Source organism: Falco peregrinus, chromosome 13 (genome assembly GCF_023634155.1).
Source record: "Falco peregrinus isolate bFalPer1 chromosome 13, bFalPer1.pri, whole genome shotgun sequence".
Lineage (NCBI taxonomy): Eukaryota > Metazoa > Chordata > Aves > Falconiformes > Falconidae > Falco > Falco peregrinus.
In genome coordinates this window covers 17,483,877-17,505,768 of record NC_073733.1, presented here as the reverse complement: position 1 = coordinate 17,505,768, position 21,892 = coordinate 17,483,877, and the positions used below count along the sequence as shown (strand labels likewise).

The window sequence follows — 21,892 nt, the reverse complement described above, 5'->3', positions numbered from 1 at the left end:
TACAAGGGACTAGTTTTAGATAGTGTCTTACATTGAAAATCTGGTTCTTCAATTATACCTCCTATTGCAGAAATGAAATTACCTTGAATGCTTGGTCTAGTAGGCTTATTCCTCAGAATACAATAGTAAATGGTCAAATTCTTCCTCACAGTAAAACATATCTGATTAAAAGATGAAAGAGAGAGTGAGAAATGTGAAGAGGGAGGTCAGTTGTAGGAGCCCTGAGATCAGTGAAAGGACAGCTTATATAAAAACTCCATTTGAGTAGCCCAAATAGTTCTAGGACCGCCTGGATGCTTCAAGCAGGAGCATCTAAAGTGCCTAATGTTCTTCCAGCTGATTCAGGACACTGCAAAGAGGGGTCAGAGGGCCAAAGCCTCATAAACACATTCACACTATTCACAGAGAGCAATAAAAGTGATTTGCAAATATGTCTTCTTAGCAAAAGTTAACATCTTTGAGATCACAATCATAAAAAATAATTGATACAATTAGGGAACTGAAGCTACGTTTGGTGTGACTGCAGCAATTCACATTTATTACATTTCTAAGTGTTTTCTTGTCTGCTTTCCCAAGTCATAATGTACATCTAATTTATTTGGAGAATAATAGTGATTTGTAGTCCTTCACTGTTCTTTTTTATCTTCTGCTCCACACAGATGTTTTAGGTGTGACTTCACTGTGCAGAGGGTCCAGCCCTGGGAGGACACACCAGGCCTTGGCCAGGCGGCGCTGGCTGGCAATGCTGGCAGGCTGGTCTTGGCGTTTACTGAATTGAGTGCCTACTGCTGCTGAATATACACACAACCTCAAGGCTACCTACTGTGGTGTTTCTAAACAGTCTGCTTTTCTAATTCCAGGATTACAGCGCTTAAAGGCACATAAGGATGATGAACAAGTGGAAAGGATCTTATGTCCTTACATCCACAGGGAGTTTTGTGCCTCTGCCCTGTTGGCATTAGTCATGTAAGCCTCTCATTCATCTACCTTGGGAAGACTGATTTGCTCAGCCTTTGGTATTTTCATCTGTTTTTGATGTGCTAGCTGAACTAACTCAATGATTGCTTATGTGTATGAGAATTAATTATAAATTTTGACTACATAAAGCAATCTTGTGGACTCAAGGTTCATTAGTAGTCTGATCGGTTAGTCACTGCAATGCTAACTGACTTAATTTGCACTGCAGATACTATGGCTAGAAGGCAGTGGACATTATGGAGGAAGATGGGATGCAGAGTTTCACCAGCTCTGCATTAAATTCTTAGCATCCTCCTCTTACCCAGGGAGCGTACGACGAGAGGACAGAGCACAAGACTACGCATTGTACTCCCTGCTGAAAACTTGTCTTATGACAAAAAAATCTGTTGGTTGACCAGAAAAAGCAAGCTACTCAGGCTGCAGGGGTCTAGCTTGCTGGGCACAGATGTGCACCTTGAGGCTCTTGTGCTCTCACTTTCTTCAGAGTCATAGTAAAATGTTCCAAGAGCTATTGTTCAAAAGCGTAACAGGAGTGAAGTGGTTACTCTCTTCTTTTAACTACTTTCTTCCTTATCTTATTTGTAAAATGATTAAAACTATTCTTATGAACATATAAAACACTTTGAGACCCTGACCCACCGCCTGGAGGAATCTTATTGTTTGCTAGAAAGGAATCATTCTTGTTTTCAAAAAAAGCTCTGAAGAGGACGAAGAAACATTTCTATATTGTATGCATTAGTAAGAAGGATTAGACAGGCTGTAATCTTGGTCAGCCTGACTTCTACAATTATGGAAAATTACAAAGATTGATGTTAGTTGCAATTTATCTTATTGCACAAACTTGTTCAGGATGAATCTTCTCTTTTAAGATACATATTTCACTAAAACTAGTATGTATATGAAGTGATTTTGTTCTCTTTTTTTTTTCCCCCATCAGACTGATAATAGACCGTGTAGGAAAGTGCTGAAAAATACGAAAAGAAAAAGTTGGAGCAATTTGAATTGTCATGGCAATATCCTAGATTTTTCAAGAACTTTGGTTCTGTTTAGCTAGTCACTTTAATTTTCCTTCGCTAACTTGTCTCCATTCTCTGCCATAATGATAATTCTTTATATGACTGTCAGCCCTTTGCATTGTGACAGCTTAAATTAATGTTTTGATATTTCTCTCTTTGTAAGAATACAACAAAGAAGACAACTGCCAAGGATAGGACAGAAACTGTATGAATGTAAAACAGACATTGCACACCAATAAAGCCAGAAGGAATAATTTTCATTTTATTGCCTTGTTAATAAGCTTTTGCAATACCTAATCCTGAAGACTTTGGATTCTATAGGTTAGTGTGGCCCTTCTGCTTCATCTGGGTTGTGGTAAATGTCTTACTGGGGACCTTGGACACTTCTGGGAATACTTCAGCCCATTTAGGTCAGGGAGGTTTAATACCTGAGGCAGGCTGGTTCAGCCTCGAGTCCTACACCAACTGTACATGTAAGCTCTGGTGGATTAGCTTGGTTTACAGTCATAATCAGAATAGCACTTGTTCATAGCAGAGACTCTGTTGCAAACTAATGTATGTTCATCTCATTTTCACATGCCACCTTTCCAAAAGTTAAGAGGATCAATAATAAGAATTCCAAAAGGAAGATGCAGGAGGAGTTGGAAGGGTTTAATTTGGCACTTACAAAAGAAATAGTCAAAAGGAATTGTCTTATGATTTTGTTGAGGTTTATACCAGTCCTTATGTAAGGTTCAAGGCCTTTAGTAGCATCATTCCTGTTCTTAACGCATGCTTCAAAAATCCCAACCACATCTGGCACTGCCTTAAATGAGGATTGACTTCAATGATGACGGTGTTTTTCAATGTTCTTTTAGAAATCCTTTTTAAAAGATCTGAGATATTCAGATGCAGTTTAATGTTTCAGTGTAGCTGAGGATTTCCTTATTACCTTCTCTCATTTATATTATTTTCTCTCTGTTTTTCCTCTCTCACATTCCTTCAGGACCTGGCCTCACCCGAGAGATGAGGAATTTAAATGAAAGTAGAACAAAAAAATCAATTAATCCATTCTTTGTGGCAGAAGCCACCAGATGATGCTGTTACTCTTACAGCTTCTGAACATGTGAGCAAGATTTCAGTTTCTGAAGGAATGCCGCATTGTTATTAGTTTAGTTTTACAGTAATCCTCTGAGAGAAGCTGGCAGCAGTGTGCTTTCTGCTTTATTCTCTATAGGATGCAGTTCTTGGGACAAATTACTTTCCTTAGAGTTAAATTTCAGTGCCCAGCTGGAAAGCAGTGCTTTCTGGAAGTAGTAAGAGCTTTTGTGATGACTGCAGATACCACTGTCACATGGTTAAAAAAAAAAATAATTAAATTTTATAAAAGGCATAATGAAAATGGGCCTCACTTAGGAGAAAGTCCACATTACTTTCCGTTCCATCAACAGGTCAGTACCAAAGCCCCAGATTCTGTCCCTGTACAGAAAGGAGTGATGGTTGTCACAGATGGAAGACACTGAAGAAGTAAAGGACACTCTTACCGCCGTGGATGTGCTGGGCAATATGAAGAAAGCTGTAAGGAGAGCACTGCTTAGATCTCAAGATCCTTTTGACCTGTACCTCTCCCTCTTTAACAGATTTCTGGTCCCAAAGAGCTTCAAGGAATAGATCAAAAGTGTGAGACATACCATTTATCTTAGTGGACCACAAGTGCTGAAAGCTAGGGATGAAAAATTTAACATCAGATTTGTCAAATATTTCACTGCTGATGGGATCATTTTAGCAGAAATGACCAACGACAGTGCTTATCCATCAAATTGAAGGTTTAATATAAAAAATAAATAACACGGGAGATAGAGCTTTTAGTAGATGATTCATTTATGCATTTTAATTAAAATTCTTGATTGTTTAAATGCAAATGAAGCAAACACAGAAATGCCAGTGCATTGCATTGGCATGCATAAAATCACAGCAGCAGAGATTTGGTTCAGTCAGGTATAATGATGATAAGATCCTGAGTGAAACATATAAGAAAGTTTTACTGTATCTGCAGAAGATATTGCCATCGGCTGTTCCTTACTCTGCTTCTGCCAGCAGAAACAACCCCCACAGCAGTCATCTGAAGAAAGTGAGAGCTCATGCCTCAGCCAAGCTGTTGCTGGACAGTGATCTGTTAAAGTAGAAAGTTTTACTGAAGGGCGCATGTCACTGGTCAAACATTTCCAGATCGGAACAAGGTAAGATTGAACTATTCTGCTGCTTACGCTAGGAGGACAGAAGTGGTATGCATATACCTGAGACTGTCTTTGCCCTGGAATTTCTAAGCCTGACTGCCATTTTACGTAAAACAAGTTCTGTTTACTTTCTATAGATCTTACAAGAAAGAATAAGCAAGCACATAGAGAAATCAAGCAAGCACATTATAGTGCTAATGCATCCAGGCTTTGCTAAGCCAATTAAGCAATCAAATCAAGGTCACAGCTGAAATGGACTCAACAGATCAATGAGATTGAATGGCCAAAATTAATACACTAGGAAATTAAATCAAAAGGATAAAGTTGAGACTGAATTTGTTTTATTGGTCTTGGGCTGGGGATATTTAAAGGGAAGCTAAATATCTTCTTTTAAGTCTAAAGTCACAGCCAGTATTCAGCTCAAAATGTAGGCACCTGGCCAGCAAAAGATACAGGTACTCAAATAATGTTTGTGTCCCTCAGGTGCACAAGCATCATCTGTGCTGGTCCTTCTTAAGAGACCCTCTAAAGCAAAGGGTGATCGTGACCTGTTTCATTTAAGGAGGAGGTGCAACAACCATAGTGCTGTCAGCAGCTCTGCTTCATTATTTTCTGCCTTAAATCTCACTGTTGTAACAAGTTATTAGCTTGCTGTTCTGATTTTCCCTTTCTAACACAGAGAAAATCTTCCCATAGAAGTGACACAGATGACAGCCAAATCAAGCAGTAACAGCTTTGGGGAAAAAATAATAAATCCAGAAGAATCTTCCTAATTATACGCAAGATTTGCAGAGTTTGGTGTTTACTTTTAGGGACCTGTATGTAGTGCTGTTTCTCCATTACAGAGTGCAAATATGCAAGTGTGTGTTTGAGATAAGGCAATATAGTCCTGGTATAATGAAAAGGAAATGAAAAGAAAGAGTTCAAAATGCTTTATATTTTGGGATCCTTCACTTGTGCTGTTGACAGCAGCTGTAACAAAGTTTCAGGCTGAACATAACTTACAATTCATGTTGAACATCTCGGTCCGTAACAAGTCTTTCCCCTCTTTTCCCGTGAATTGTACAGTCATAAGAGGGAAAAGCTTTATGTCCAGAAGCTGTCCATGCTGGCTGGCAATGACAGTGCTTCTTCCCATCAAGATCCTCACTCCTCTGAGTCCTATGTGGTGGTTAGGACCAGACCTTGCTATAGATCGTATTGCCTAGTGGAAAGCTTGGGCCATGTGGCCACCAGGATGAATGCTCGCTGCCATGCAGGATCTGCTAGTCTAATTGCAGGCTGCTTGTCAAAAAAATAAAAGAGAGATGGAGGGCAGGCTGTAAAAACCTATGTTTACTTTCTGGCTTAATGAAAAATATCAAGTGGACAGGACAGTAAATTCGTTCAAAAATAAATCCTTTGTGAGTTCTTCCACAGCGGTTACTTCCTCACCCTACCTTAGGCAATTAATTCAGATAAATTCATATCCTGCACAAATTAAAATACTGCCTTTTTTTTTTTTTTTTTTTTTTTTTTTCCATCAGGCTAAATGTTGCTCATAATTAGAATTTTTCTAGGTCCAATTCAAATTGATTGCAAGGAACCTTTGTTCGAAAGGAGCAGCTTTTCCTTTGAGCGTAGGCTGGGTGACCCCGAGCCCAGTGAACTGGGTGGCAAAGCCTGGGTCTGCCACCCCCCTCGGGCTGGGGCACGTGGACCCTCTCCTCCCCTCGCCATGCGCCCCACTGGCAGGACACAACTAGCCACTTGCCAGGTCTCACCAGCCCCCTGCCCCACAGCGGTGGTATCGGGGGCACTGCCCGAACGGTGGTGGAAGGGCACGCCTGAGAGCTGGGATTCTGGCTGGAGGTGGGAGGGGAGTTTTCTTGTGGTGGGATGGAGAGTCCCTATGGACTCACGAAGCTGGAAGCTCGGTGGCTGCCCGCTGGCGCTACGGCTACTGCCACAGCCCCGGCAGCTGTGGCACAACTTGTGCGAGCAGCTAGTGCCCGGCGTGAGGGGCAGGCTGCGGCACCAGGCCTTCTGCTTGGGCAAAGCCCAGCAATGCTGCTGAATTAAAGACATAATTGAGGTTTTGGCAAAATGGCAACACAGCTGCCCAAGGTCATCTCCAGTGAAAGTAGCCGAGGAGGTTTACACAGATGATGTTAATTGGATTTTCATTTTCTCTTTAGAAAGGTTTAGAGCTATCGGATCTCACCACACTACAAGCTGCATGAATATGTCCAATGATATTGTGAGCTGATTATTGTTCATTCTTAACGGCTTTCCATCTCCGTAACAACGGTATTAGCATTAATATTGTGCCCAGGGCTCTGAATATGGATACTAATGGAACTCAATCAGCTCTTAAAGAACAAAGTAACCCTTTTACATGGCACCCTGTGACAGTCAGAGGATTGGATTAGCAACTTGTCAATCCTCCGTTTTGCAGCTCTTTTTTGATGCGCTTTTGAATGTGCAGATAGTATGCAGAATTACATTATCTGAAAAATTAATACAAAACATTAAGTGAAAGCTATGTGCTATTCCCTCCTGACCTGATTATTCTAGATTATTTAACTAAGTAGCCAGCATACCCCCTAATTTAAGTGCTGAATTTCTACAACTCGAAACGCTGTCTTTTCTCATAAAAGAAGCCCACGAAAGAGCAAGCTCAATTGCCAATTATGCTTCTTCCATGAAATCTCTTCTATCCCCTTCAGGATAGGTTTGGGTAAAAATATAATTGCAATGGATAAGAAAGCTTAAGAAAAGATGTAAATGAAAAAATGTTATGTGTTGGCATCTGATTGATCCGTTTGAAAGGAAGAGAAGGAGAATTTGACGAGATGGTAAGGAGCTCATATTTTGTTTCGAAGGAACCCGGCATTTTTAACCTGTACAGGGTGCTGAGCTATAATTAAGAATGGCAAGTCGGTGAAAAATCTATTTAAACTCATGACAGCTTCTCTAGATTAGCATTTTTGACATCTACATTCACTCAAGCAAATCACTAATGTGATTTTTTTTTTCAAAATTATATTTTTATTAGCATTCTGCATATAATAACAAAGTAAAAATGATGTTACAGCCTGGACAGGTCTTTAGCTCAAAAGCTCAGTACTTACAATGTGCTTAATTAGCTGCCTGATTATTGTTTTATTCTGAAAGAAGTTTAGTAAATGTGTTTTCATCTTTAAGGTGAAAGCAACTGTTTGATTCTGTTAGTTGGTGAAAACTATAGCAAACCCTGGATAACAAAGCACTGTGATTAATTGATGTCAAGATACTCATCTCTGGTTTGTTGGTTGTTTTCTTTTTTCCCTAGAGATGGTTGAAGTACTGAATAACAAAACAAATATTTGTGTTGAGTTATATAAGTCTTTCCCATTAATAATTATTCTGCAAAGGAAGAATATGGCTCAAGCCTGGCAACTTGGGTATAGGTATAATATTTTAAAACAAATCAACAATCTTCCTTAAACTGTGAAGAACTTGCAATAACATTTAAATCAGATGCACTGTAATGTGTTGGTTTTAATTTGATAGCAAAGAAATACCACCATTAATTAGAATGCTTTCAGATTAGTGTTTGTCTTGCATAATTCAACATTTGCCAAAGTTCAGGAAAGATATGCACTAAATAGAAATTATTACTTTGATAATGCCGCTACATTTCCTCTCCTTATTTTTAATATGGCTTTTTAATTTGGGTAATGAGTATATATCACTAATCATTTTGAAAGCCTATTACCAACACCAACCAATCTGTCAACTTGAGTTAATAATTTAGTTTATTATAAAAATTGGAACTGGACATAGCTGTGGAGGACTGAAGGAAAGAAAAAAAGCCTTCTTAACAGATAACCTATTTTCCTCTGTGCAAAAAAATGCTCCTTGCTCTGCCGGGACTTGTTTTCCCACTGCTAGAACTCCATTGGTAGCCATTAAGCTCCTGCTCGAGACACATTCCACTGCAGGGCATTTGGAAATTAAATGCTCAAGGAATTAGAAGAAGACGGTCTTCTCCCATACTTAATTTTCCTGTGTATTATTAGTAGCTGCCTCTGCACTGCTAATGCCCTTCTCCCACTGTGTAGGCATGAGCTGGCAAGGTCATTTATTTTTTATCGTGTTTACTGGAAAAATGCGGTTGCATCTGAATGATTGTTTTGGGAAAAATAAAAATCTTTGGATGAGTCATAAGTGAAGAAAAAAAGGTCATTTGAGAAGATTTCAGTGAGAGGAGAAATTGATAAAGAATATGGAAATGCATTCTAATTAGAATGAAAAGTTTGAAGACTGCACCCTGTAGTGAAATTAGTGTCTGCAGCAGACAATGCTCCTCATTAACAAATCGGGACCTCACTTTTATTACACTTAAACCAAGATTCTTCACTGTGTCCTACCACTTAAAAATATGCATCAGTGACCACAACGCTTGTGCCAGTGGTTCTTCTTAACCCTCTGCATTCACAAGCAGCCAGAAACTTTGAAAGAAGCACTAGTCAGGTAAGGGATGATACCGAGATACGGAGTGTATTATGCTGAAATTGAATCTTCCTTTGAATAGTGGAAGAATAATAAGGACCCTGCATACTGAATCATGTTAAACTGCAGCATTTATTTATTTTTAGTACAGTTTTATCTGGTGACAATGCAGTCATTATAGCTTTTTGTTGTTAAGGTATGTGTATAGTTCTATTTGAAAACCTTAGCATAAGAAAGGCATGAACAGTAAAGCTTTTAAAATCGATCCCCTCCAAATAATCACAGCCTTAGCTCCCCCAAGTTTGGATATTTTGCCATTACTGGGGGTCGTTATATGGGAAGGAGAGAAAGCAAAACAATTAAACGAGCAAATTTTCAGAGAAATTTAAACTAAAGTCTTTTCTTTAGTAAGATCTTGCTTTCAGCTGCAGCTTGAGGTATCATTGGCCTTTGCATGAATCGTGGTCCCGTTCTTCCCCACAGCTCCTGCAGGCTGTACTCCCCTTCCATCATGCCCCAAACCGAGGAGATGAGTCAGCCTCGGCAAGGCCAGCAACGCCTCTGGAAATGGAGCACTGCTCACAGAAAATCCCGACAGCCCAGGTGAGTGCAAAACTAAATATAGACCAAACCTGACACGTTCCAAGTCAATGAAATACCTTTTCAGGTTTTTCAGTGGAATATTCCACCAAAAGCCAACTATTTGCACACAGGGAGTTGAACAGTTTTCCATTTTCTGATGGAAAAGTGTTTCCCTGAAATATGGTGAGTGGCGGTTTATTGCTGCATACAGCCCACATGCTTAGAAAGCAGAAGCCGCATCTCCAACAGCTGAACCAGCCCCATCTGTCCCAGTGGCTGCCTGTGCCCCTGAGCTCGCCCACCCACCCCTGGGCCACTGCCGGCCTCGTTGGCCAGCACTGGGGCTGGCTGGCCACCCCGTGCCCAGCCCCGCTGTGCCGGGAGCCAGGAGCTGCTCTGCCAGAAGCCTCGCCTGCTCTTCCCCCAGCAGCTCCCGGCTGCAGCAGCGGTGCTGGGTACCCAGGCTGATCCCTCAGCTCCCGACGCTCCGTGGGCAAAGGGTACCTCGTGGCTGCTCCCTGCCCTCCCAAGACCAGGCAGCGTCACCCGAAGAGTGCTGCCAGAAGCAGGCCAGCGCTGGCAGGCACCACGCTGAGCGCAGGGGTGTGCCGGAGGTAGCCGCTGCCGACCCGCTGTGCTGGTGCAAGGTTCCAGCTGGGCTCTTGTGCTGGCAGGAGGCTTGATTTCCCCAAAGCACCTGCGTTTCAACCCACCTGCAGCTCACAGTGAGCACAACGTGTCTCTAACAGAGATAAAACCTGACTAGCATATCAAGAGAAGGCTACTTTTATTTACTTCTTTAGTCTTGTAAAAGAAAAGGGGAGAGGGAGGGTGTAGATAAAGGTAATAAACAACTCCAAGCTCTGGTAACGTTTGAAATGATTCTGCTGTTTATGGTTTCTTTAGGCTACAGGTGATTCTGTGTCTGTTAAATAGCCAGTAGGGCCTTCCGACTGATAGGACCAAATCCCAGCACGGAGCTGAAGCCCCAGGCAGGCGGATGACAAAGAGGAGGCACACCGGGTACAAGGCAAGCATCTGTCTTAAATTCACCTGACTCGTCTGCTGTTTTATGGGCCTTGTTCTCCTCATTCACACACTTGTATTCCATTGGTGTCAGTACAGCAACTTCAGTGAAGTCCTCCTGTGTAAGAGCACTTCAGACCCTCCAGACACAGAATAGAAAGGCTTTTCATGCCGTGGCAGAGCCTGACTTCACACACACACACGCACCCCCTACACCCGCCCCCAGCCTCCCGGCTCTCAGGTTTGTTCTCCACGCTCCAGCGTTCTTGCTGTGCAGCACTGTTAAGCCATTTGGGTAAATATTAAAAAAAAAAAAAAAAACCAAGTTATTTTTGTTACCTACTTTGCCCAGGGAGCTGCAAGAGCTCACCTTGCTGAAGAGCTCTGAGATCTCTGCTGCCACCCAAGCAGCACCGCCTGGTGTCAGGGGTCAGGGGGGTGCGCCTGCACAGCGGAGAGGGAGCTGGGGGGGATGCTGGAGAGCTGCAGCTAATTACAGTCAAAAATCATAACTTTAGACAACTCTAATGTTTGCAGCTGGAAAGACTTAAAAGCTATTTGCCTCTAATCTCCCTCTGACAATCAATGAATTGAACAGTAAATGTTATTAGACTAATTTACTGTTCATCAAGTGTAAGAAATGAATAGAATAATTTACTATTCATACAGCCAACTGTGTGACATGTGTACAGATCAGTTTGAAAGAAAAAGCAACATTAGGGTTCCAGTTCTCCTCCCCTACCTTTTTTTATTCCAATTTATCTTCATTCTCATCCGTAAAGCTGCTCTGGCTTTGCCCCAGTGGCAGAATGACCACATCTGTTTGGGTATACATCTGCTTTGGTACATAGAATAGTTTGCTACTTACCTAACCATCTCAGTATTTTCCACTGGGGGAAGCAATCACAAACTGCACAACTGTAAAGGAATCATCAATTCATAGAAACATTTAGGCTGGAAAAGACCTTTGAGATCATCAAGTCCAACCATTAACCCAGGACTTCCAAGTCTACCACTGAACCATGTCCCTAAGCACCACATCTACGCGTTTTTTAAACACCTCCAGGGATGGTGATTTCACCCCCTCCTTAGGCAGCCTGTTCCAATGTTTGACCACCCTTTCAGTGGAGAAAATTTTTCCTAATATCCAATCTAACCCTCCCCTGGTGCAAATTGAGGTCGTTTCCTCCTGTCCCATTGCTCGTTATCTGGAGCCCCTGCTGATTCTCTCTGTTCTCTGTGGGAGGCATTTACCTCCAGGTTGCGGATAGCTCCCATGAGGATGCTACAGTCGTGCTGCATCCCGAGTGCCTCAGCTTTCTGCTGTGGCTACTCTGGTTATTTGGAAGTTTGGAGCATATAAGGAATAAATCGGATTAATTGCCCTTTCTAGGCCAAAACTGGGATAGTGTTAGGCATTTAGAAATGCTGGGAAAAATGCATTTGTTATAGAACCTGGCAATAGTCATATGTGGAAAGAAACCCAGGCCTACAGCCTCTCTGGTCAAATAGTCTCTGAATATTTTAGGTATTAAAGAGAGAATAGGAGAGCATACCATTCACTTTCTAGGTGTTGCAGACCTGAACAGAGGGAAGACACGTCAAAAAGCTAAAATGACTGGAGCTGAGGGTCTTGGTGGGGTTCACGTTACCTGCTGGAGTGGGTGCCGTTCCAACCCTCAGCGATGGTTTCCAGGGTCAAAACTCTGGGCTACCTGGCTATGATAAGTGCTGTGGCAGCCCTGGTGACCTTATCTCCCAACCCAGCACAGGACCAATGTTCTCCCTGTTAATTCTCCTTGGCTAATTTTTTTTTTTTTTTTTTTTTTTTTTTTTTTGCAAATTGCACCAGACAGAAGCGGGTTTTTAGTTCAGAGGAAATAGCTGGTAAGTGCACACAGACAACATCTCACTTCAGCTATATAGTTTTTCCAGCACCTCAGGAGATCCCACAGTTTTTGTTTTGATAAACAAGATGCCACCTACCATCTGCCATCTCCCATTGCCTCTGTCAGGATGTGCGGGTTGGAGAATTCTTCCAACTGGAAGTCTCAGCTGTCTCTTCACTTCAACACTATCCTTTCGTGTAATCTTCAAAGGTCTGTCCACAAACTCTGAAATGCTAGTATTGAAAAGAAAATCTGACAAAACCAAAGATTTAATCTTGAAGATTTAGGATCGATTTTGCTTTAAAATTTAAAAATCAACAACAAAGCAAAAAGTACAGTTTTATCTTTTTTTCTTACTTCTGAGGTGCGTGCCTTTTCCCGGGACCTGACAGACAGGCTCATTTTTATCCTCCTTACACATGAGCACCAGTAAGAGAGATCCCACCAGCTGAATGTTACTTCAGGTCTCCTAAGCAACTCTTTCCTCAGAATGTCTCCTTTCATACATATGAAATGTAAGAAGAGTTCAGCAATGAGCTCAGGATGAAAGCTTTCCTTCCAGGTTGCCACCCATGAAGATGAGCCCCAGAGTCAGTGATGCTCCAGTGGAATTTGCCTTTTTCTGTGACTTGCAAAAGGGATGTGATCCTTCCTCTGGAATATGCCACAAGGAGTTCAGGTTCATCTCAGGCCACCTGTCTTGCAGGACCCCTCACCCGGTGGACCCCCATGTAGACAAGCTGCGGACTCCGAGGCAGGTAAGATAAGTTGCGGTACAGTTTTAGCTGGTGGCAGCACAGTCATTACGAGATTGCCATCACTGTTACAGCGTTAGCAAGAAATTGTGCCAAAGGCTGGCTGTGATCATGTAAATAGTTCATGGAGGAACACAGGGATTATGATTAGCTTGTGCTGGAGGTGGGGAAGACACCTGAGAAAAGATGCTCAAGCCCATGTGGGAGCACAGTCCTTGCCCGCGGAGACACAGGGGCTGGGCATAGCTCCTGCCCTGGAAGGCAGAAATGTTGGACTGTGTGGGGCAGAGCTGATGGCTGGCTGAGCTGCAGCCAGCTCCGGTTTCTGTGCTAGGCAATGTTTAAAAAATAGAATCAGCACATCAAATGATGTGTCACGTAAGTTTTCCATGTCAAGGAAAATAGCCCGAGGCCCTTCTTCCCACATTTGCTGCTACAACAGCCAGACAACCTGGCCCCAAAATTTATTCTGGTCTTTAATCAAGCAAAATCCCTGTGATCTCTGAGGTTGGGCTTCACGGTTTTGGAAAGAGATGATACGGTTTACTAGAAGGAAGGCGCTTGCCCACTGTTCTTGAGGTCTGTGGTCACCATAAGAGTCACACACGTTGTGCACTGCCTGCTGAAAAAGTGGAGATGTTCTCATTTGCCCCAGTCATATCTGTGCAATAAACATCCAGCATAGCTGCTTCAGAGCCATTACTCATGCTATGTTTCCTTCTCTATACACAAAAGCAGATGCTATCCAGCACCCAGATGACCCTGAGTGCTGCTTTCATCCTGTGCTAGTTTAGCTTGCTTTTTTTTTTCCATGCTCTTTGTGCTGAGGTTTACCTTTCCCCATGACTATGTTGCTCCAAGAACAAAGCTGGTCCTCCACACACCGGGCATCGCAAGGCTGCACAGGATGCAAGGTCACTCCTACTCCTGATTTTTTGTTCCTTCATTTAGGGCACAAATACATTTTTCAAGGGGCCAGAGTGACATTTCCTCTCCATCCACACACTGTGCTTCCCTTTCTACCTCAAGTAGCTATTTCACAGGTTTCTTTTTACTTGGCTTATTGTGAGATGGTGATTTTTGCCTTTAGGAAAGAGCAGCAACCTGAAGGTGTGTTCAGCTGATGCAGACTCCAGTGACTGCCAACTCCGGGTGGAGTAGGACAATCGCAACACTCACGAAAGTCTCCATTTCATGTTCTCAGGACTCTGAGTCATCCAAGGCTCTAAAATGAACACGCTCCCCAGGAGAGAAAGGACATAAAACTGGGTAAGAGCCTGGGTTTAAACAGCAAACCCTAAACAGGCTTTTAGGCCAATATGCAATTTCTCTGGCAGGCAATATGGTTTTCTTGTATATATAATAAACCTCAGTAATCGGTATTGCTCTGAGCTGCCACAACCCCCTCTCTCCCGTGGTGCAACCCTGGTTGCTCTCACTGATGTGTGCTATTTCTGAACTAAAGCATAAGGTTTATCATCCCTGCTGTTCTACCCTGCAAGCAGGAGTAAAAAAAGGTCGACTACTGTGCTCAGGCAGCATCAAATTACTGTAAAACAAGTGAGATACTGCAGGGATATATGGAGAATCTCAGCATCTTCAGTTCTCTTTCAGATTTTTATTATAAATGGGTCACAGACTATTGCGTACCTAACAGAAACAGGAGCCATCAACTCACACATCCCTTCCAAGCTAATATACAGTATGGATTTGCAAATGAAACTGGTTTGTACCTGGACATGCTGTGGACCACCTGGTGTGCTTTGTCTGAGGTATGTAATGCAGAATTTGGTGTCATAAACCAGCTTCCAGACTGTCTTTGGGCTTCGTATGGCAAAAAAGATGATATGAAGTGTGCACAGCTACCTAGAGGGTGTCACACACAGCTCTGGGCACATGAGAGGAGTTGGGCACTGCTTAATCGGGCTTTTCAGTCTCCCAAATCTGAGTGGGAATTACTCAAAACCCTGCTGCTGTAACACCAACCTGCGCACACTGCCCAGGCAGCACTCTGACCGAGCAGCCACCCAGGCAGCACAGGACCAGCATCAGTCCTTCCTCAGTCAGACACAGCACACACCTTTATCTTTTCCAGCCAAAAGCGAGCCATGCGATTGATCTGCGTCTATAGACCGCAACACTCCTCTCATTCATCTATGGAAACATGTGTACCTGACTGCTTCTGAGTCCACAGACAGCACTCAGCATAACACCTACAACTAATTGTGCAGCTGCATCCCGTGGGGTTTGGTCTGTTGTTAATTACTTCACTGAAATTCAGGCAGGGCTGATGACAGGGAGGTGCAGCCCACTGGCTCTCTCACCTTTTTGAAGATGCAGAGGGTAGCAGGGAGCTGGCAACCTAAAGCAAAGGTGAGGTGGGCGAGTTAATATGGGAGTAAATTAAAGGGTAGGAGCCTGGACTTGTAGCTGCAGGTGAGCTGATGGAGTTACGAGGTGACGGCTGAACGCACCTCCTGTTAACCTGCACCTCTTGGGCACCAGCTGACCGCTTAGCACAGTCCCCATGCTGATGTCTCCAGTGCCACAAGATGCTGTTAATCCTAAAAGCAGCACGTCAGCCAGTAACCCCAGAGGTCCTGCTGGCTGTGACCCATGCAAACCGCAGCTTCTCCACTCCCGGGCTAATGGCAGTGCCAGGAGCTCAGCCCTGCAGCCTGGCCAGGAGCAGCAGGCTTCACCTGGTGGGGGCCTGGTGGCAAATTGCAAAAGCTCTTACCATACCGAGAAAGAAGCTGATTTCTTACCAATTATTTGCCGAACAACACATAATTAAATAGCGCAGAACTGTCTAGCACGCATCTTTGGGTCTTTAGGCCATTGCTCCCCCCTGTTTTGTGGCACACTCCTACAGCACTTCAAGGCTACTGTGCGCTGCAGAGGAACAGTGTGATAATTGAACAATTAACAAGTGATGTCATAAAACAATGTACTTAAAATAGAATGCATAATTAAAGTAAGTGAACCAAAAAAAGATGCAACAGGATACAGAAAAAGCACACACAAAAGGATGTTGACAGTAAGTCTCATGTAGGAACTGAAATATACAATTTGAAGGGAAAAAAAATAGCACCAGAGTGGTTAAACAAAGACGCGGCATAAACTAGCAAGCATCTCCGTGATTTGCCAAAAAATATAATAAGGTTGCAGAAGAACCATTCTCTGAAGTTAACAAGTTTGGACCATAAAACAGTCCTTTGGTGGCTCCCTGTATCATTATTTGCTACCAAGACACTGCACTGATGGGCTCAGTGGGATCGCTGGATCCAGCATTAGATCAGTAAGCAGGAAAGCAGAGTTCCCACCAGATTTCCTGCCTGGAGAGCTGTTAGGATCCGTGCTAGTTCTTTAAAGAGCAGAACTGTGTACAATACTGTGCTCAGAATGACCCCTTTAGGAATATAATCTTCTGCTACAAATAAGATGTTTGGGGGAAAGAAACCTAGGAAAGCGAACAGAAAAGGAAAAAACCCAGCCAACAAACAAACCCACTTGACTGAAGTTCATCCTAAAAACGCAATTTTTGAGGAGTTCTGCATGCTGCCAGTATCTCTGCTCTGGGGAAGCCCGGAGAGGGGATTTACCCGTGGCCACTGCCTCAAGCCAGGCTCTGGGCTGCTCAGCCTGGCTCACCCCAGCCGGCTGCCGCTGCCATGGGGCATCCAGCACGGAGCTGGAGGGGCCGGGAGGTGCACGCACCTGCAGTCATGTTCATTCACAGCAGGTGAAGTCCTTTACTCCAGTTTTTCTGCTTTCTTTCAGTGCATTTTTTTTTAAACTCGAGACACTAGGAAAGATTTTAAAGCATGAGGCAGACGTGCTTTCCAAGAATAATTGCTCTTTGGCTGATGCACAGGAGCTCTTGTTCATGCATTTCTGGGAGATGCCTGCAGACTGCTAACTGCTCTGGAAGCCTTTCAGCCTTTGCTGCCTGCAAATGGCATTATTATTCACTAATAGCCTTGGCTCACCATGTTGTCTTTTGGTTAGTTAGCAGCTATTCTGCAAGTCAGAGACAGGGAGAGAGGAACATATGTTTAAGCAGTAGCCAACTTCTGACCTGTAAAAAAAAAAAAAAACAAAACTGGAGGGTTTTCTCAGAGCAATCCCCACCATTAGCTGGGGAGCGATTAGGAGGGAACATGTCAGCACTGAGAGGGGGTGTCCGTCCCACCTCCCACAAAGCAGCTGTTGTTTCTCAGACGGAGAGAAGGATGCAGAGGATATTCGTGCTGTCTCACTAACCGTAGGATGGCTGCTTCCACAGGGTCACAAAACAAGCAAGGGTTCCATGGGGGTAAAAGAAAGGAAACTTGATGTGGCATCTGGCCCCAAAAATCCATGGCACAGCATTTCCAGATCTAGCTGGCTACCCTTTTCAAATCACTTAAATGACAAGTATTCATACATCTCATTAAAAGTCAAGAAGGCTTAATGATAGAAACCTTGCTGCTTTGTTGTTCTTTTCTAAAGGTTAGGGATTGGGTTTGTTTCGTTTTCTATCTGTAAGGTTGCTTGCTCACCTGCTCATTTCTTTTTGGGTATTGTAGGATTCTGTTATTTACTGCTCAAGCGATCCCAAGAACTGCTCTACTGACATTTCACGGTATTTAGTATTGACCAAACGCTACATGATAAATCTTTATAATACTCCAGAGAGACCATCAAGGGAGCAGTTACAAATATATACATTGCAGCATGTTGTGTTCTGGGTTAAATGAAATATAAAATCACATCACCGGCCTGGGTACTAATGGCTCTATCAGTATTCCATCACACCCCAGCTGCAGGTATGGTGGTTGCCATTAAGACATCAACATTTGTCGATCGCTGCAGATGGTAACTGATGGATCACTCTTTCCCTCGGTACGTGGGGAAGGGAACGGGAATTGCAGTAACTTCTGTAACCTGCTCATACCTCACAGGGAGTGGTGAGCCTTGGCAGACGGAGGGAGGGATGAAGTGGCACAGCCAGTGCCATGCAGCACCTCAGCATGGTCGCTCTCTGCCATCCGGCGTGCTAGGCTTCCCGCGCCAGGAGACACGGCGTTTTCAAGCTCTCCAAAAGTTCCAGGTTAGTTTTGAGTTTTGCGTAATTTATAGCCAAGTTGATTTCACCATCATTAGCTTTTGTACGTTCAAACAAGGTTTAATTTTCTTTGGAAGATGCAGACGTGTGTACAGCTAGATAATACCCTGTTTATTTTACTGACTAATTCATCACTTAAAGTGCAGGGCTATAGGTTGAGAGACCAAGACTTATGCACAGTCCCATACCCCTAAATCAGGCCAATAAAAGTTAAATTCACACTGTTTGCAAGCACTTTATGCAGATGGAAAATGTCACCTTGTCTGAAATACTTTATGGCGCGATGCTGAAGCAAAAAGAAATCCCACAGTGAGAGATTAAAAAGCTTCACTAATGCTTAGCTGGGAGGCACAAGGCTCAGCGCCGCCTCCTCCCCGTGTGGTGGGAGTCTTTTCCATGAAGCAGCATCTGGCTGGTACTCTGGCTGCGTACGGAGCGGCTCTGTGAGCTCCGGTGCCCCGACACCCACCTGGGCATCATTCAGCCCAGTCTCGGGCAGTGCTGAGCAGGGGGGCTGCAGGGGTCATGGTCAGCCCCACCGATGAGGAGCCTGCTGGCTGCTGGGCAAGCTGCCAGGGCTGTGGCATCGGGTCAGGCTCGTGTCCCACAACGCGGCTTTAGTGTATCACACAGATTGCTGGACAAGGGTTTGAAGAATGCTCTGAAGCGGATGGTTATGACTGGTATATTTTACCATTTAGTTATCAAGATCAAGGGCCTTCTAGCCACCTCCGTGCTGTCTTCTGCTGCCCAAGACAGAGCCGGGACAGTGCTACAACCACGGTGGGAAACTAACTTTTTAAAAAACATCTTAAGAACTACAGACGGCAAAGGCTAACTTGGCTGATGGGCCACTGCAGTACAGACCCGAGGGGTGCCCTGCTGTAAGCCTGGCTCCTCGGGAGTCAGGGACGCGGTGCCTGGGGGAACCAGGTACGTACGGAGCCCAGCCCCCTCCTTCTGGCCCTGCACTGGGCAAATACAGACCCTCTGGAAATCAGCATGCCCGGCCCCGTTAAGCTGTGCAGAGTTGCACTCACTGAAGCAAAATCAACAGTCTCAAAAGCCGAGCTCCCAAGGTGGGAGAGAGATAAATCACAGGTGGAGCTGCCGCCCTGCTGCCCACCCCCCGGCCCAGGCTGGTGGCAGCTGCCGAAGCAGGGCAAGGCTGATTTCCACTGCAACCTTCGCCAAGCTGCCCTGAATCGCTTTGCCCCTCTCCTCACCAAGAAGCAGGGGGATCATCTCGCTCCCCGTGCTTCAGCAGCGCAGCAGACTGTAGGCAGAGCATTAAATGCTCTGAAAGCGTTTTTACAGTGGGGAAGTGGAGACTCTGCAAACAGCTAATGGGTGTATTTCAATTCCCTATTAATTGCATATTTATTACTCGGCTGTTGCAAGGAAACGTCATGTTACATTGATTAAAGCTTTGCAAGCTGTACAGTAAATATTTTAAACAAAAAAGGTTTTGATCTCTGTTGCTGTTGGGAAGGGTGGGGGGAAGCTGCCATTAGAGTTGCTATAATTAGCAAGCTCCATTGCAGACAGTATTTCCCACAGGCTCTGCAACATGCTTTGTGTGTGTCTGCCTGTATTTAGACAGAGTATTATTTTATGTATACGTTATCTATAAATGATATATATTTTTATATGTATCTCATGTGAGAGGAAAAAGGGAGAGAAGCAGCAAGCCTGCTATCTCACATCTTGCAGACAGGAAAGGCAAAAGACTTAAAAGGCAGAAAAGAAAAGGGGATTTCCGCACATGGACTGAAGTTTGGCAGGGCAGAGGTGACCCGCCTGCTAGCCCTGCTGCCTGGACAATGTTTAATTAAGCCCTTGCCTGTACATGCTTCTGTTACTTACTGCCAAGTCTCCGCACACAGGCTTTCGGTCTCCCTTGCTTGATGGTGTCAGGAATGGACCATGTGTACGGGAAGGTTTCACTGGACAAGCCTTGTAAACATCACCCAGACGTGGGGCAGAGATGACCATCCACAGACATCCCGAGCTTCATCTCCTGACCATCTGTGTGGTGTCATCAACGTCTCCCAACAGCAGAGAAAAAATCCAGTCTGTATTTCTGACAGACTGAATCATCTTCATCTCTCATACAGCCCCCACTCACCTTCTGCGCAAGAGGCTGCAAAAAAACCAAAACCCACAGCAAAACTACAGCGGCCATATGTGACCAGCTTTGCTCCTGTGCTCACTTCAAAGGTGCTCAGGCATCGGTCTGGTCCCGGCCCACAGTGGCTGCAGGGACCCTGGCCCCAGCATGGGACCCTCTGCCCGCTCCCCCTGTGCTGGCCGAGGGCAGCTCCCTCCTCCCCAGCTCTGCTCTTCTCAACATTTGACATGAATTAGAGGAGACACCAGTCATACCCAGCCAAAGAACCATGGATACCTGCCACAGGACAGGACAAGCTAAAATGACACTAATATGGGAGAGACAGCTCCAACTAATAAGTCCAGTGATCTGCAGCTGAGCGGAGTCACGGGCAAACCAGAGGGGTATTGCTGGGGGGGCTCAAACAGCCCAAGCTCGGCCACGGGGCTGAAAGACCAGCTCTAACACAAAGTAGTGCTGAGCTTTGGTAAACCTCTGAAGGGCCGATACCCCCTGAAGAGAACAAAATCGTTACTGTCTTCAAACCTGCTGGCTGTAAGCCCTAAGCCGGAGAGCAGTGCCTGGAGGAGGCTCCCAAACGCACTGTGTGGGAGGCAATGCACCCATCCCTCGGCGCGTGGGGCGTTCGGCAGCATCACAAGTTGTGTCCAAGCCACTCTTCAGCTTCTAGACTGAGTTAGCAAAGGCTTGGTCGTATCATGCAAGTGTCTACAGAGTGAATTATTTCATTGTGTAGCCCTGAGTGCACTTGTGGTTCTCTCTGTTCCCATGTTGTTTTCCCAGAGGTTGTAGCTGCTATAGGCAAACCGATGGGCAATTTTCAGGAACAAAATTTGTTGTTGTCAAGTCTTGGGAGTTTATTAAGCTGCAATATTTGACTTGGCTCATTTCCTACAGTGGCTCCCTCTTGGAACTGTGTGATTGCAGGGGATGCAGCGGTTATTAAGAGTAAAACAAGTTTCAATCTCTTATGATTCTACGTGAAGGCTTGGAAGTGTGAACCTTCAAAGGCACAAAATACAGAAAGCAAACCCAGAAATTATTCAGAATGTATTTCTTCAACAAGGGTTTTTGAAATCCATTTCAAAATTCAAGGGACCTTACGTCTGATTTTTGAAACAAAAGTTGGCAATGCTAAAACTAAATGAGCCGTATTTGCATCTCACTGATTTCTGTGAATGAAAGGGGGGAGGGGGAGGGGACAGGGGGATGGGACATGACTCCATTTGGCAAGTCCCAGTGCAGAGAAAAGAAATTAAATAAACAAAGTAGGAACAGAGTACTTTCAAAAAGAATCAAACAGCATGGACCATTAATGTTTTAAAAGATAGGAGCTGTATGTGAGCCAGCCATCCCCAAGATATTTATTCCCTATCTTTAAAATAGGGAATTGCATTAGAACAGGTAGAAACTTTCAAAGAGGGGAAAATTTTTAAGGGCACTCACTATACTTTAAAGAAGACTTCAAAAACCATCTCCAGTATCGAGCTGAACAAGTTGGAGAGATTTGTAGGTTATAGCAAGGGAGAGTGATGGGAATACATACGGAACAAGCTGGTTACTGCAGTAAACAAACCTCCCCCAAACTAGCAGCAAGGGCTTCAGCTCAGGAACAAATGGCTTCACATCTAGAAATACATTTTAAAACAAGACAAGGTGCTGGGTAAACACAAGCCAAGAGCTATAAACTATTGTTATAGAAGGTGAAAGCCA

At 44.2% G+C, this 21,892-nt stretch overlaps 2 long non-coding RNA genes across 7 annotated transcripts in view; both read left to right on the top strand.

Moving 5' to 3' along the window:
• LOC114010889 (uncharacterized) overlaps positions 1–10,293 on the top strand; it is a 31,056-nt gene extending 20,763 nt beyond the window's left edge. For 3 of the 5 annotated variants that reach the window (XR_008749732.1, XR_008749731.1, XR_003552568.2), the window contains 5 exons: positions 861–966; positions 3,425–3,551; positions 4,071–4,213; positions 9,170–9,289; positions 10,175–10,293. This is a non-coding gene — a long non-coding RNA (uncharacterized LOC114010889). The remainder of the gene's footprint in view (positions 1–860; positions 967–3,424; positions 3,552–4,070; positions 4,214–9,169; positions 9,290–10,174) is intronic. The other 2 variants (XR_008749733.1, XR_008749734.1) reach the window with 2 other exon arrangements.
• Positions 10,294–12,749: 2,456 nt separating this feature from the next.
• Positions 12,750–21,345, top strand: LOC114010890 (uncharacterized). Of its 2 annotated transcripts, XR_003552576.2 has the most exons (6): positions 12,750–12,941; positions 14,029–14,207; positions 14,553–14,710; positions 17,885–18,033; positions 18,750–18,981; positions 19,935–21,345. It is a non-coding gene; the product is annotated as an uncharacterized LOC114010890 (long non-coding RNA). The 2 variants fall into 2 exon arrangements; XR_003552574.2 differs by having other exon boundaries at positions 18,750–21,345.
• The last annotated feature ends 547 nt before the right edge of the window (positions 21,346–21,892 follow it).